The sequence below is a fragment of the Hibiscus syriacus genome, unplaced genomic scaffold, assembly GCF_006381635.1.
Source record: "Hibiscus syriacus cultivar Baekdansim isolate YM2019G1 unplaced genomic scaffold, ASM638163v2 tig00110114_pilon, whole genome shotgun sequence".
NCBI lineage: Eukaryota > Viridiplantae > Streptophyta > Magnoliopsida > Malvales > Malvaceae > Hibiscus > Hibiscus syriacus.
In genome coordinates this window covers 1,595,932-1,614,232 of record NW_024062594.1, presented here as the reverse complement: position 1 = coordinate 1,614,232, position 18,301 = coordinate 1,595,932, and the positions used below count along the sequence as shown (strand labels likewise).

Genomic DNA, 18,301 nt, shown 5'->3' with positions numbered 1-18,301 from the left:
TTGAAGATCAGATTGAGTAGTCATGACTCACGAGTTTGTTTATCTGAGTGGATTGGAATTTCGATTAAAATTTAAACGAGCTGGGGTTGTTTGGGTCACCGTGATTGGATTTTGGTGAGTTCGGTTGTAGTTTGTGACTTTGTGCTACTTAAAAGATGATTGCATATGTATTTAGAAAGCGAAACTTGTTTGCCTTTTGGGCTTCATAATTTGGTTCTTCTAGTTATCTATTCATGTTGTCTTCAATTTTCTTTGAATTAGTTGCAAATCTAATAAAAAAAAGTAGAAATGTCGCATGTCCATTTGGTAATTGATTTGAGGGTAGCGTTTTTATTTATAATATTAGATAATGCTGCAAGTAGCATTGGCATAGCAAGTACTATTTTTAGATGGCAACCGAAACGTTGACATATTTAGTACCGAGAATCTTGACTTTCTCTAGTATTGCACTTTATGTGGCATTATAGTCAAGGAATGCACCTTGTGCATTATGTCACGTCCCTAAAGTTTTGATCTAGCGAATTGTGTGATCTCAGATGCTTCTCAAAATTTTGGCCGTCTAAGCAAATCTGAACACACTAAACAAAAGTGCTTAAATGGATGCGAAAGCAAAATCAAACAAGGGAAATGCACACACAAAAAAGAGAGAATTGAGTGAACTTTGAGTTGTATCCAAAAGACTAAATGATATGGGAAATACCTATTTATAGTTGAATCCCCATACAATGAACGGTTTAGATGAATTTTCATCAAAGATAAAGATGAGCCCATATCCCGTAATCTAAGAAAAATAAAAATCTTATCAAACTATATCAATTGGTGTATTTTTTTAGATAAATGATCATATCGAATATGACAAGATTCCATCATATATTTCTTGATTTGATCACTTGTATTTCCACAAAAATGTGGACATGCTCTCTAGCATTCTTCAAGTGACGGGTTAAGTTTTGGCCTAAACAAACCCAACACTCCGCACAAAATCTCTTAACAAATATAGCGCACACGTCTTAGTGAATTTTATTTTTCCAGTCTTTACGGAGAGTCGGGTGTTTTAGGCTTTGGATGATCACAATCTATGTCTAAACTATTCCTAATAACGTTTCGTAGCATGGCAGCTCTCGAGCTAGCAAAAGATTTAGTTTTGAATCACAAGACATTATGCACATTAAAGTCCCTAGATTTTGGTATTTTTCTCGATTTTAAAATGAATGGTCTTGCAAATATAAATGGGGATGAGGTGCTTACTATTATTAAATTTATAGAGACGAAAGCAATGAGCATTTCAATGCAAATTGAAATTGTGAAATCCCAGTGCAATATTGTTCATTTTAATTGCGCATGGGCTACCCTTGAAGAACACTAGCTTGAACTTTAACTCTCAAATGGGGTTTGCTCGTCAGATGGTTAAAATAGGACAAAAAGGTAAAGAAGTTTATTGGAATTTACGAAAGGGCCATTTGCCCGTGGTTAAAAAATGGGACAATAAGAGACCTTGGATTCTTCTTCCACCAAATCTCAATAATCCATATGCTGTCTTTTTAACTGTGATCTCTTAAGCTACCAAATACACTCATGCCTGCCAATCATGCCATTCACTTTTGTTTTGACTTTTGGCTCACATTGCCGTCATCTTTGGCTCCTGCTCCTGCACTTTCTCATATACTCAAGTCACGTGCCCATCTAATAATATATGCCAACAAAACAACAATCAGACACCAGCAGTTTGTCTTCTCCAATCATATCACCATGCCTATTCTATTATGAGGGGAAGGGGAACCAACATAATAATCTATATCTGTTGGATCGAATGATAAGAAATTAGATCTGATCCGACCTGATTCTAAAATCTGATATGAAAATCTTAAAAAGGAAAGAAATCCATGCATTTCCCTTTCGTATGAGGGCTGAGGACTAGAACAAATTCAAGTTTCAAAGAAGCTTTCAACCCTCTGCTATCAGCTTATCATGTGGTGCTTTTAATGAACTTCTACTTAATGTAGTTTAAGAAAGAGGTAAGGTTGGGATCTGAACTTTATTTTTATTTATTTTCTGAATAGTGAGATAGTTCCAATATAATATTATTCAGAACATTTCTTAATTATTGACACAGACTATAGATGATTAATTGAATCCAATGTCAGTTAGGGAGAACAATTCTTCCTTTTACCATTAGAGGTAGTTCAATAAGTTCACTTTAACTTTACTTAGATTAAGATGATGAATGATTATATGACCCCACAATCCACTTGCTAATGTCTGATGTCAACTTTCTCCATATAATGGTCACTAGAGTCCTTTAAACCACTTTTTTGGATCCCACCATCCCTCATCAAAAAGCAAACAAAAGCTCCTATTAGTGCATCAATTAAGGGAATTTATCATAGTCAAAATACAAATAAATAAATAAATAAAAGCCTCTCACAGAAAGCACCAGATGATTTGACCTCACAGTGTATCCTTTTTCACCCTTTTCTGTATTATTCTCTTTGGTGTACATTGTTGGCAGAAGGAGAAAGACCTAAGAGTAAATATTAGAATTTACTTTCAAATTTGCCATGAAGTAAGCATGTAAAGTAAGAACGCGAAGAAGCACATTCATGGAAGTTGCATTGCATAAAGAATCAAGTTTCTTGAAGAAAATAGAAAGTAAAAAAGCTAAAAGAAACAGCTTGAATGATTGATTCACTGAATATATATGACTATAATGGAGTACAAAGGAACAGTAAATACCTTAGGTAACTTGATTTCTACAATCAGTCCATGGCAAACCAACAGTAACAGATGAAGAGCCTATGGTATCTGAAGAACTTGGGAATTTACCCTCTTTGACCATTGCCAGATCTTGGAAACAGAGAAGCTTTCCCCTTACTTGTTAATTTAATTTTCTTTCCCTCAACATCCCATCGTTTGATGAATTCCCATTCTGTCCACCTCTTCCCTTCACAAGCTTCACAATATTAGCAGTGCCATTGCCTCCTCTAGAAGGGAATAGAGCTACTTGCAACTCATCAGCAACCACATATTGGAATGATCCCATTGAGTAACATCCTAGCATCCAAATTACTGCTACTGGTCTCCCCTTCTCCTTCTTCTCCTTCTCTCCCTTTTCCATCATTTGAACTTCTGAATTTGCCTAGTCTGACAGAAAACACCCTCTTCCCAATGTCATTCGCCGCTGGTTTTGGGCTAAGAGACACCCCACTCCCTCCATTGCTTGATAACGTAGTTTCTTCCCTTGGATACTCAAAGTCAAAAACTGGGTTCTGAATTCGGAGCTCAGGTGAAAATGGTACCTCTACAAAGGGGGCAAGTAGAGTTAGACATCAACCATGTGTCTATGCAGTCTATATGGAAAGCATGACTACACAATGGAAGTAATCTCAATTTGTCTTCCTCCAAGAATTCACAGAGACAAACTGCACAATCAGATGGCTCCTTCAACCCCATTATTTCCTTATAAAGAAACACAGGCAGAGCATCTATAAAAGACTGATCTAGACCCGAATCATGAAGATGGAAGAGTTGCTGTAACTGTCTTTGGTAGGCATCAGTCCCTGACATTTCTGGGTATCTGTCGGATTCTGATAAAGATGAGGGAGACCTATGCTTCATGAGAAATCTTACCAGCAAATGAAGAAGGCCAGATATGAAGAATATAACAGCCAAAACAACAATGATGAACAAAACAGCTGGGCTTATTTACTAGCTGAAGATGATGAGGGAACAGGTTTGACTCCTTTTGGTAATCATTACTGTACGGCAATGGAGAAGAGAGAAAGAAGAAGAAGAAAGTAGAGAGTGAGGATGGTAATAACTCAAACCACCAGATTGTACCGAAGACATTCTAGGAAATGGGCATGCTAAAACACCTGGTTCTTCAATTTTTTGAATCAAACAACTCTGAAACCATGTTTTCTTTGTTCCTTTCAGATTAAACCCAAACTCATAAACTAAAATGAACAAGCAATGGGCACGTTATTCCTTGCACCACAGCAAAACCCCAGCTAAGAGACCAACAAAAAAATCTAATCTTTGACTAAGATTGACAAGCAAGAGGATTGCTTAGGTAGAAGATTTGGAAACAACAGAAATAGTACTAGCTCGAGACAGGTGTAACAAGAACAACAGGCACTATCTTCTCCAACTAAAAGTCCTTAAACAAAGTCAAGGTTTAGTTGACCCACCAGAAATTAGAGAAGTCTGGAATCAATGGAACCCAAATTTAATAACTTGATCCGGGTTTGTTGCAGTGAACCCCTTTTGCTCCTTTTGGAGTTTCCGATCCCTTTACAATGGCTTGTTGTAGACAAAGCTAAGCGAGGGTATGGCAGGTAAGCTTCTGAAAAAGCAAAGGATTTGGGGACAAAAGTGAATATGAAGGGCCGTTTTGTCATTTAGGCTGACTTTCCAATTTTGCTTTTTTTTTTTCGTATTCAACCCTTATTAGTCATACATTTTATTAATTTGACTTATATTTGTACTTAATGCCAGTGAAAATGAAACGAATCAAACCCTTGATACTAAATGAATTATTGTTATTCCTTAGATTTTAGGTTTGAGCATCAATAAAACTAAAATGTGAAATTTAATATTAAATAATTAAAAATTAACTTTGAGAATATATTTCTTATACTTAACTCATATTAATAAAAATAATGCCATTGAAACGCGGGTAACAATCCATGGCGATTCATTACTAACATGGCCACTGTTCCATAGAAATGGTTCTATATGTCATATACACACATTAAAATATTATTTATAAATTTTAATACCATTGTTATCATAACACTATATTAATCAGTAACGAAATAATGTGGATTGTCGTATAGATTAACACGTTAATATTGTAAATAATGATTTAATTATTATATTTTTTAAAAATCAAGTAATTTGACTGAATAAAGAAATCAAATTACATCAAAAAGTAAAAATTGAAATGAAAAAATATAATATTGAGGGCTAAGTTTAGAATTATATTTTTTGCTCCCTACAATTCATAATCTAGTATTATTGTTAGTATTATATATAAAAATTTTAGTGTTGATTATGAAATGTAAGATTATTAAAAAATTTTTTGTTATAGAATGTATTCGTTCCTCTATGCATAAGTAAACAACTTTTATTAAATTATTGTTGTTATAGAATGTATTCTTTTCTATGAATAAGTAAACAATTATCTTGAAATAATTGTTTTTGCTTGTTTACATGCACAAGGAAATAAGTTTGTTGAAGTTTAAAATTATATTTTGATATAATAAATACTTCTAAAAAAATAGATTTAATTAAATCTTTCAAAATAATTTAAAGTTTAAACCGATTTGAAAATTTGGTTTTAAATATTTTTTGCTAAAAAGATTGATTCCTTATTAAAAAGAGGATTCTTTTCTTGAAATGATCAGTGCTTATAATTCTAGTAATCAAAAGACCCATCTATTTCTTGGGGAAAACAAAAGGATCGATCCCTTCTCTAGATTATGGATCCATTTTGTAACGGTCCTTAACTTTTTAGAGTTATTCGGGGAGCAATCCAACTTAATCTTAGAAAATGTGAGTTTAAATAAAAACAAATAATAGATTGGTGTCGTCATCGACCTTTGGGTTAGGTAGGTCGAATACCTAAAAATTATTTTAAATAATTTTAAAAAAATAATTTTAAAAGAAAAAGTGCTACGCGTTAACCATAAATTCATTTTTAAAAAGGGTTCGGGAGTCGATTACGCGTGGGGAATGATTAGAACCCCACAACGCCATAAATGGGTACTAAGAGATTGTACGTAATCTAAATATTGAAATGACAAATTCGAATAACATTTAAATTATTATCCTTTTTAGAAAAATATAAAGGTATTATTTGCACGAACAATTCTCGAAAATACATCCTTGTCAGTTAAGGGGCATTTCCATGGATTCCCCATACAAAATATATTTCCCTAATTTAGATAAAATAAATAAATTAATATATTTAAAAAAACTCATTAGATAAAATGTATTATTTTGTTTGAACAATTCTTAGAACACACTCTTTGTCAGTTAAGGCGCGTTTCTATAAATTCCTATATAGAATAATACTTGAAAATATTACAACTAGCAAAATTAACAATATGTAAATGATGGGTCAAATAATAAAGATGGTGACTTTAGGGATTAAAACATAAAACCAACAAGAAATCAAGGCAACCATTGCAAATATTTTACAAACTAGGCACTACAATCGTAAATAGACCAACTTCAATCGTTTAGGACCAAAATGGACATATTTGAAGTAAGGCACTCAAATTAAAATAATCCTAAAAATAAGATAACAAGCAAAAAGGGACTAAAATGAGCATTTTTAATATTGGATGCTAAAATTACAAATAAAATAAGTAAAATTTGAGGACTAATAAAATAACTAAAATTGCATGGCCAAATTAAAATAAATTAAAAGATAGATTTTGGATTGAAATATAAATGTGCAAAAAAATTAGGGGTTATTTCCTAATATTCATTTTTGCCTAGCCTAGAATGTACAATCGAATAAAAAAGGAAAAATCACTAAATCAGTCCGTAAGTTTAAAAAAAGAAAACAGTCACTATGCATGACCAAGATGTAAAACACATAAACATACATGGACTAATCAACAAATAACCCTAAATATATAACATGCATAAAAGTAGGTAAATTACAAAACAGTCCTACAGGTGACTAACATGCAAAAACACGCTAAAATTAAGGGGACTAAACAACAATTAAACTAAAAAAATATAACATGCATAAAAAATGGGTAAATTACAAAATAGTCCCTAAGGTGACCATTTTACAAAAAACATAACTTAAAGGGACTTAAGTGCAATTTCCCCCTAAAGTTTTCTATAATACAAACTTTTTTTTATTTCATTTTTTTAAATCTAGAGAGATGGTATCCCTCTCTCTAGATTCCGGCCCTTCGCATGCCGCCGCACGCCGCTGTTGCTGGCACTGGCCACCAAATTTCACCAGCTTGCTCGCCACAACGTCGGGAACTTGAATCCTGCCTTGGTTTCACAAGAAAATACCTCGATGTCGCGAATCTAATCGAAACCATTCGACTTTTTTCTTTTGATCTCGATCGTCCACCATCGAATCTTATCAAAATTGAGATATGTGGCTCCCTTCGTCTCCGCAAATCTCCTCACATTCGGATCGTAGATACAATACTCCAAAGGCTAACAAGGAACCTTGGCCGAAGATAGTCTCTTCATCCCTTTTCTTTTTCGTTCTTTTTGTTTGGTTGTTAGATTTGGGTTGATGGTAAGGCTAAATGGATGTTTTGTGATGTTGGCTCACTATTAAGTGAGAGGCTAGTGTTAATGGTGATTGATGAACATTGGGTTTGGATATGGTAGGAGATTGGGGTATTGGAGGTGGTCGAGAGATGGTGAAAGGGGTGGTTTGGTGATAATGGTGTGTTTAGTTTTGGTGTAGGATTGGGTAAAGTAGGACGAAAAGGGTTGTGGGATAATGGTATGTGGGTGATTGTTGCTGCGTGGTGAGGAAAATGGCCGAGAGGACTCTCTTACCTTTCTCTATTTTTGTTTTGTTTTGTTTGAGGGAAGGAGTCTGCCCCTTTTTTTGCTGATATCTCTTTTTGTTTTTGTATATGAGAATCGAGAGGAAGATGCATCCTTTTGGCAATCTGTCGCTACCGAACCCCTGCCACCCACTGTCACGGCAAAGGTAACTGGTAGGAGTCGAGACAGTCGGCTATCTCGGGGCTTGTGGCGCTTGGTTCCAACATTATCAACTAGGATTTCTTCCCAACACACCAACTGTGGGCTGCAACAGTTCGAGATTTCTTGTTGGGCCACTTCGGGTTTGGGCCTATTGATTGGGCTTTTGGTTTGGACATGTTCTAATTTTTTGTAATCTAAGCATGTAAAATAATAATAGCGGGACGAAAATGGATGTCGACACTTTACTAGCAACAATTAAAATCATGAAACTCCTAATTCTTAGAAACCATACAGATAATGTAAAATCAAGTTCAAGCATCTCAACAACAACAAGAATATTATTGACAAAGATTATCAACCAATAGAGTTATAGTGTGCTAGATTTTTAAATTCTTTGTTGTAAAATACTTGTGAGCTATCATTGTCAAAATTGCTCAAAGTATTCATTGGTGAGAGCTTATAGTTACAAACATATAATCATTTTAAGGATATTTTCAATTTACTTTATTGTATAATAATATTTAGGATAGTGTGTAATTGATATTTTAGCTATAAACATTAATAGAATTGTAAGGTTATGTTTTATCTTTAAAAAATAAACAAATCTAGTGTATTTGAGTTTTTTTAGTATGGATAGTTAAGGTAGTAGATGTAATATTAGTTTATAATCCGAATCACTTTATGTCATTGTGCAAGTTTTGTCTATATTTTCAATTGTTTTTATTAATTTATTTTAAAAATAATTTGCCTATCGATCGATTTCAATTGATTGATCTAACTATCAAAGTCGAACCAATTTCAGACGTTGGCATTGAGATTAAGCATACAAAGACTTTGGAAAGATTTCATGTATGATGTTATTAATGGTTAAATGATTATACAACAACATTTTTTGTTAAAAATATTTAGAAAACTCTAAAATTAATGGAAACGATATTTCTATTATTTAAAAAGATAAAATGCCATAATTGATAATATTTGTATATTAATAAAATAACTTCAAAAGAAATATAAAAATAAAATTCCAAAGGGAATATATATTTCCAATAGTCATGTTTTGTGAGAGGGAAAAGTGATGAGCATGGGCAGCGGAGCTAAGATTTTGGCGCAGGCTATTATAAGAACAAAGAACATTTTCATTTATCGACACATCAAAAGGTAAAAAGAATAGAATATTAGAGACTGTGCATGATGAAGTATCACTTGTGAGCTAGAAACTTGATAAGATTGTTCATATATACAAAAATAATTGATCAAGATAATATAAATATATATAATACAAAACATTTGTTATTGAAAATGTGGGTATTGATGATCAAAGGAGCTGAAACATGTATGAAAAATGCTTATATTTAGTGTTTTTAGCTATGTTGGGTTTGTTCAACTAACACTATCTAATAATTTATTATTCATCCCATAAACAAAGAAGCTTTGCTCAACTACAAAGAATGTTACATGTTTTGATTTGAAGGCAAATAAAAATAAGGATCCAAGTCATAACATATGAATAATTATTGAAAACACTAATGTTTAAGCATCATCATAGCACTTAATTGTAGATATAATGCATTTATAGTACAACTAACACCAAAGTTATTATCATCTACGTTAATTAAAAAAAATTGAGTGGCATTGAATTATATATATTGGAGTAACAGTTAAGATTGGTTAGGGAGGTTAATGTTGTTAGCGTGCAGTTAACATGCAGTTGAGTAGTTCAGTTGTTGTAAAACTGGAATAAAACCATGTACCGATTTAATGAATGAAAAACATTCTGTGTTCTTCAATACTTCAAGCTAATCCTAGCTGTTATCATGGTATCATTCACTAATTTTTCCTGGGAAAACACTTTGTTTCTGCTGTGTAAACTCTTGTATCTGTAAAAGGTTGAATTTCTGTTCATCATGCAGTAGTGGTGGATCTTCCTCGTTCGTGGACTTTACTGCAAGAAACCAAAGCATTTTCCAATAAAAGGTAAATGTTGTTCTTGACGAAACAAATTTCATTCTTTGGAAACAGCAAGTGTTGCTGACGGTGCGCAGCCATCGCCTTGAACGGTTCTTGATGGAACGATAAGGTCCCCGCCTGAAACGTGGTCAGTGATGATGGAAGTTGTCCCGAATGAGTTGTATGAAGACTATGTTGCACAGACAGTGCCCTTGCGTCGTGGTTACTCTACACAATTAGTCCTCAGCTCTTACCTCAATTCGTAGGTGCAGAAACACCTCGGTGGTCTGGAGCACGGTGCTTCAGTTCTTTGGAAATAGTTCCACGACTGCCGTTAAGCCTGCACTACAGCTGCAGTCTCTCAAGAAGGGTGATAACTCGATGCGAGTTTACATCACGCGTGTGAAAGAGGTGTGTGAAGCCTTGGAGTCATGTGGTAGCGTGGTGTCTTAGGCTGCATGTTGCAAGATATAAGGGCCTCCCTCGTGAATATCAATCGTTTTTCGTGGTTATAACAACCACATGAGATCATTGACTCTTGATGTTGTGTATACCATGCTAATGGTGCAGAAACACAGCTAGCTGGCTTTGGTGACCAGCCTGAGACACTGTCAATAAGTGCAAACGTTGCTCAAGGATCATGTATGAATAGATCTTCTGCCTAATTACTCTTATGATCATAAATCTTCTCGGCCACCAGCCAGTTCTACTGGTGGTCTGGAGGAAGAGGCCGAGGAGTGGTCGATACATACAGTGACAACTGTGGGAAGAACGACCACCTTGTAGATAGCTGTTAGCATCGCTTCGATCAAGACTTCCCTGGGGTTACAGCTGGTAGTAAAACATACTCCAAAGATCAGTCTAGAAATACGTACTCCGTGTGTAAAGGTAAAGTTGTTGAGTGTGAATGATGTCATACTCTAACAGTGGGTCTTAGACTGATTCACGTCCCCAAGTGCTTGTGTCCATAACAGCTAGTGACGGTGGGTGTAGAATCGGTGTCACACACCATGTTACACCCCATGAAGTTGTTTTCAGTCATAAAGATGATTATAACAGACCAGGTAAGCTGGTAGTTTGGTAATGAAATGGCTTTAGATGTTAAGGCAGTTGGCAATACTACTTGTGCTCATCATCTCGAGCATTGTTATTCAAAGACTTGTTACATGTACCAAGAATAACTAAGAATCTCTTATCTGTCTCAAAGCTTACTAGGGACAATAATGCTTTCTTTGAATTCTATGCTCACGAATGTTGTGTTTGTGAGGTCAGGTGAAGTTTCGTCGACAACAAAGAGTGACGGTCGACAGGGGTTTAGAGGTCGAAATGAAGGTTTTCAAAGTTTTATGGCTATTTCAAAATTTGTGTGTTTTTTAAATTATATAATTTTAATTTTAAATAACTTTTTTAAAATTATCAGAATATGATACATGTCACTTAATGGATAAAACTAACGAGGTTTACGGTCCGAACCTAACGTTTGTAATATTAAACAATGAATCATTCAAAAAATACTGTAGCACTGATTGTTGAAAAATACTACAATTTGGACCTCATTTTATAATTAAGCCATCAGAAATTCCCAGCAATGGGTAGTAATTAGTGCACATAGCAAATATCAACAGCATGAGTTCTCCAGGAAAATAAACCCACCAATATTAACAAATTGCACAGAAACTAAATAAAAAAAATTAAAAAAAAAGGAAACCAACAATATTATGTAAAAAATCTTGACATTCATTATAATTACTATAAAAAAGGAAGAGAATACCTTTTTATCCGGCAACTGCAAGGAAGCAAATGCCGTCTACATTCTATATATTAACTATACACATAAATATTAATTAACATTAAAAAAATACTAATGAACATTTATCAAAAAAATATTAATGAACACAAATTTAAAGGAAAAAAGCAGAGATTACACTGAGGGTGGTAAACCTTGGAAAGAGCTTGCAGAATATGAACTTGTAACTGCAAATGCAGTATATAATTTGCTGTCTTAAAAAAAAGCCGAACCGGTTCCATCCCTTTCCCGCCCGGAATTAGCTTTTGCAACCTTTTCACCTTCATTCTAACCGATCGGCCGCCGCCGCTGGTAGCCGTCCGCCTCCGCCTCATCCTCCAAAATTTCGCCTTGGAGAACTGTTTGCACCTCTTTGAGTCCATTTGTTTCATGCCGAAATGAAGAGAATTAGGAAATGTGTGGAATTTCGTAAGCTAAAATTAGGGAGCGAAACCCTTCTGAGGAATCAAAAGTTTTGATGTAAAGAAGGAATGAGAGTTGTGAGAGCTTTAAATGGTGCAAGAAGAGCTGTAGAAGGGGCCATGTGAGCCGAGTTAATTGTACCACACGTCCACGTCCATAAGATATAACTTCTATTTTAAATGCATCTTTAATTTTTTAATGTTTTAATTTCATCCTCTGATGTTATAGATCTTATTTTAAATCATTTCAGTTTCTTCCACATTATAAATTGGTCCTTAAACTTTTAAATAATTTAATTTTATCCTCAAATTATCGATATATGCTAATTATGTCTCATGTTAATAAAATTATCAAGTGTCACGCAAGTACTAATTTGTATTATGTAATAATATAATGTGATATAAATGACACTTAATGTTATATCATGTCCTAAAATCAATATTTAGAATGAAACTGAAACGTTCTTTCGTTTTAATTTTTTCTTTCAAACTGTTTATAATTCTTTCTATGTTTCAAAGTTAAACAATTAGTTTTTTTAAACTTAACATTAGTTTATCGTTTACGTCACATCATATTAGTTTGGATTTTGTAAAAAATATTTACTGACTCGATTCGACTAAAGATAATATATAGTTACTCCTTATGTATTTATACAAAATTGTAATAATAATATCTATCTCAATTAGATTCATATTTTAACCAATAAAACAATAATTATGTATATTTGTATCGAGTTATATCAGGTCAAATGCGAATTTTTACTTAAATAAAATCTCCTTCAACTCGAATGAAATGCGATAATAATGAAAATTTAAAATTATCATATAATTTTTATTAAAAATTCATTTTCTCTCAATTTTTATAAATTATCCTTTTAAACTTATAAATTCACTCTTTAACATAAATTTTGTATTTGTTCTTATATTCGATGAAGGGTACAACAAACCTTTTGTGGACGATATCATTATCACCCATGCAACCTCCTGATCATCATCCAGCCTTCGTCATACATGCACAGTTATTAAATTAATAAACTTTGATGCAGTCTTGCAGAAGTTATAAACTTCACATGTACATATTTTGTATGGACCACATCAAGCCAACGAAGCAGATACGAAATGAATGATTGGGTACTAAAATCATATATATACGAACATCGGCATGTGCAAAAATAATTATCCTTTCCCTATGCAATTTGAAAACTTCGCTAGATAGTGACGGTAAATGTTAACTCTAAAATTTAAATTTTTATTTTATTAATATTGTTCATTCTAAATTTTTTTATATTCGTCACTTACGAAAAAAATTATATATTAACGCATATGTGCACATCTTAAAAAAATACTTCTAGATCATATTGTATATGTATTGTTTATTTGACGGTAGATATTAAGGAGAGAAATAATTATGTTTTGATAAATTATACATTTAGTACTTAAATTATTACTTTGTTCTGTTTTGATACCTTAACCTTTTTTTTCTTCAAAATCATACCTAACATTTAGTTATGTTTCATTTTGATACACAACCATTAAAAACTTAACGATGATGTTGACGTGTCACCAAAAGATAACACCACATCATAATCGGGGGAAATTGTCATGTCAACAGTTCTGTTAATTTTTTATATCAAATTGAAAAATAAATTAAACATTAGTATGAACAAAATAAAGTTTGGGTACCAAAACAGAATAAAAATTAATAGTTTATAGACTCAATGTATACTTTACCTTTTTTTTGGCAAGAGTACACGTTTTTCTCTTTTAATGAAATTAAATGCAGAGAAAATGAAAATGAAAGGCATGAGGCCATTTTCACGTCCAACGAATCAATTGGAACTTAGCGGAATTAAAAACTTTTGGCAACGACAGAGAAAGGGGTTCCATAGCCAGCCAGCCAGCCCCTCCAGGACAAGCCACATGATTTTTGCCGTCTATCCCCCACTACCATATGCTTATAAAATGTACTATTGCTGCAACTTGTATGTATTCCTATCAAAATACCTTATATAAATACTCAAAGACAAAACGTAAAATTTTGTGTGAAGATGCAGACTTTAAAATTTAAAGAGATAAAATAAGATCAAAAAAATTTAAAATTTTCAAAAAATATACCTATACTCGAACTCTCATTCTATCCTGCAAATATTTATTAGTTATTGGATGAGTATATTTGTACAAACCACCATGAATAATAAGTCATCGTCATAGTAGAATACGGGTGGCCAAATATTCATGCAAAACAGCTTCAATATAGTCAAAAAAATAATCCATATCATACCATGCATGTTGAAACCCAATCAAGACATAATTTATTTACTTAATAATATTATCAAGTTATTACTAATTAATATAAATTATATTACATTTTAAATTAAGTATATCTTCGAATCTATCCAATGATTTTATAATAAAATGAAATATTATTCTTCTTGGAGATAGAGATAGAGTTAGAATATAACTAAAGAGGACAAAATATAACTAACAATAAAAATGAGGAGAGACAACATGAAACTAAACTAAAACTAGAAGAGCTAAATAGACTTTTTTCAAAAAAATCTTAATAATAAAAAATTCGAGGTGTTGTGGATGGTTTTGTTCCTATCTAAGAGTTATAATTCGAGCAACTACATTATAGAATGTATTGTCAATAAATTAAAAAAGTTATAAATAAATGTTAGTTTATAACATCTCATATTATTAAAAATAATAATAAATCGTTATTATTAATATTGGGTGGAAAGAGAATAAATCCAGAATCCACTGGATCAAACTTTCCCAACTAGTTAAGGGGGACATTTGTTTTGTTAGTTGTTACTTACACCTGCATGTTATTAGATCTTTCATCTCAACATCAGCCCCGGAGCCTGTTATTAGGTGTTGACGTGGCCAATCATGTGCACGCGTCACGCCCGAAACTGTCAAAATTATGTACCATTTAAAAAGAAAAATCTCACATCGATGCCGTTGTTTTTTTTATTTTTAATTTAAAACAAGAGACTTCAATGTAAATGTTGAAAATTTTGGGTATAGTGGGGACTAAAAGAAAGAACATAGATTATGAAAAATTATTTAATAAAATATAATGTTACAATAATTAATAAAGTCGTCGATAATAAAGAGTAATTTTGATAAAACCATCGACATTTGTTGAATAATTTTATTTAATATTTTGTGCAATTTTGGATGAAATTGTAAAAAAAAAAGTGCAAAGATTAAAATAAAAATTTTAGAAATCAACCTCATAAGTGAGAACAGTGGTTTTAAAAATAAATAAATTTTGGTTTCAACTATAAATGTATAACCTCAAATTTTGAAAGATATATTTTGTGTTCGATATCAATTCATGTGAATATTCTTTGAGTTCATATAACTTTCTGAGATCTACGTGCTAGCAACGAGTGTGATGCAGGGCGGACGCATAATTTTATATTAAAATGACGAATTTATAAAATTTTAAAGAAGATATAAACTTATAAAATTTTAGATGATAAAAAATATATTTTTAACAGAAAATATAAAAATATCTAAATTATATAAAAATTTAAAAATTTTAGATGAACAAGTGCACCACTCGTCCCTCTCTAGACCCATTCCTAGTTGGAGGTGTCTTGTCACCGTCTTCGTCTTAAAAAAATGGAGTATTATTTTAACTTTTAATTTTACTTTTTAAATTTTAAATATCATTTTAAATCTTTCACTTCATTATTCTAATATACCAGACTTAAAAACAAAATCGTTAAATTACGGCAACATTAATCTTATTTCTTTAAATAATTTTTTATGATCCGTATTTTCTTTTTTTTTTCCTTTATTTACGATATACCCTAATTTACCTGCATTCATACGTACAATTTAATTAATAAATTTTTTTTTAAATACATTTGGACGAGCTAGAAAGTTGTGATATACGTGCGTCAGTCAGTTGAAAGGTACGCACTTGTTGGGCCCCACAGCAAGCCCATATCCTTAAAACGACAAGATAAAGATAACGTGTGACTAAAACTCAAGATAAAATAAATAAATAAATAAACAGAAGCATATACGTAATTACGTATGCAGACACTTAACATTAGGAAAACTAAAACTCAGTAACAATAATAAAAAGAGTTGAAATTCTAACCATTAAATAATTATATCCAGCGGATATAAATAGTCATATATCTAACATGTTTATTTAATTGAATATATTAATTTGTTTTGATTTATAGTTAAGTCTACATGGTTAAAAAATTATAAGTGGAATATATTATAGATGGAAAGTAATGTTAAATCACTATCCAATAATTTTCTTGCTACATCATCAGCCAACACACAATGAGTTTGGGTGTGAAAGATTATGTTTCTTAATCGGAACACATTTATTTTGGGGTCCCCTACGCACTAATGGAAAATTATCCCCTAAATATTTTGCTCTCCATAACTTGAAGTGATCCCGTGTTGCAAAAACTCCCAATCACTTGGGATTTTGTACACTAAAAGGAATTCTTAAATATAAAGTGCGGATAGACAATTGGCTCCACATATGGATGGATCGAAGGGAACGGGTGGCGTAGTCACTCCTCTGAAAATTTCAAATTAATATATTTTAGATATTTTTTTATATTTTCAATTGATAATTTATTTTCGTAATGTAGAATTTTATGAGTTTATTCCCTCCTAAATTTTTAAAAACTCGTTCTCTAATTTAAAATCTTACATTCATTCCTAACTCCACGAATGGGTTTCCATTTGGATGGGTTGACCGACTAATTGTGGGAAGGGGAGGCAAGGAATGTGATAAGAATGTGGGGCAATGAGAGTGGTCAGGTGGTCGGGTTTGAGCTGGATCATCTAGTGGGGGAACTGATTTCACATGCTCGCATATGATGTCCTTCCTTGGTTAACCCTCTCAACGTCCTAAGCTCTTCCTTTGCTGTATTTTCACTCCCATTGCCCTACCTCCACGGCAAAGGAGTAAGGACATTCATTACATCTCCATTATTATTATGGAGAAGTTCACAAGTTTGATTTGAGTTTTGTCGATTTAAAAAAGATTTTAAGGAAAGTCAGACTATTAAAAAGAAAGACGAGAGAAAAAGAATATTTTAAAATCAATTACGTCATAAATGGTGACTGACAATGAATATTAATCATGTGGAAGAAAAAGAAAAGAATATTATATTAATTTTATAAATAAAACTATTCAAAAATGTTTTGGTACTATTGTTAAACAACTAATGGTTAGAGGATAAAAAAATGAATTCTGAAAGTTAGATGATAAAATTAGAAAATCTAAAAGTTAGATGATTAAAATATAAATAAAGTGAAAGCTGAACGACTAAATGAATAGTTTCCACATGTATATTGTTATGTGCCTCGTGTGTGTAAATCCTCAATTGATTTTTATTTATTATTTAAATATAATTCTATAGGACGAATCAAGCGCAGTTAAGGAATTCCGTTTGATTCTCCATTTTTTATTTGGTTTTGAGTTTTATCTTCTTCTTCTTCTTCTTTTTTGACAAAACGAGTTTGTTTTATGAGTTTTTTTTATCTTGATTAATAAAGTTTTAAAATCATTTTATGGATATCTTTAAAAAATTATTCTTTTAAGTTAAAAAACATAGTGTTTTAAAATTATTTTATTATTTGAGATATAAATATGCATTTATATTATTAAAATATAAATTAAATAAAAATAAAATTTATTATGATTTAAATCACTAATAGTCTAAACACTATAATTCAGTTTGATTTTCGGTTTCTTTACTTATACTAATAGTTCTGAAAGCTTATGATAATATAATATATGTTAAAAGACTCTCATTTATTTGACAATAAATGATTATATCCGTGTATACATAATGCTCGAACTCATAACCTCAAAGAATAATAATAAATCTCTTAACCACTAAAGTCGTTAGTTTGTGTAAAGGCCTAAGATAATTGATTTCAGTACTTGCATTCATCATGCATGACTAAGTTATTTTGCAACCTAAACGGGGCTTAAGTGATTTTGCAACCCAATTAAGATACCTTTTCCTTCACCTTTTCAAGCAAAGGAATCATTTTTGTAGACACAAATTTAGTATGGGCTTGAGACCCAAATTTACTCATATAAATCGGGCCCAAACGAAATCCAGATCCAGGTCCAATCCGACCCAGTCCAGCAAAAGAATACCCAAAACCCGGGTCTACACCGGATCCTTCTCTAACTTAGGGTGCGTTTGGATGGGGGTATGTGAGATTACTGGGGGAATATTTTTTTCTGGAATGTGATTCCATCGTTTGGGTTGCAAAGATTCCCAACTGTTGGGATTTTGCAGAAGCTCGAATCGATAACCGAAGGGGTTCACCAAGAGGGATTGTGTCAGTTTTTGTGTTTAGGAAGTAAGGAGATTGAAAGATAGAAAATTGCACATCGATTTACAGTGGTTCGACTTCTCAACCAAGTCTACATCTACTA

At 32.3% G+C, this 18,301-nt stretch overlaps 1 pseudogene; it reads right to left on the bottom strand.

The window, feature by feature from the left end:
* Positions 1-2,422: 2,422 nt before the first annotated feature.
* Positions 2,423-4,319, bottom strand: LOC120215065 (annotated as a pseudogene).
* Positions 4,320-18,301: the final 13,982 nt, after the last annotated feature.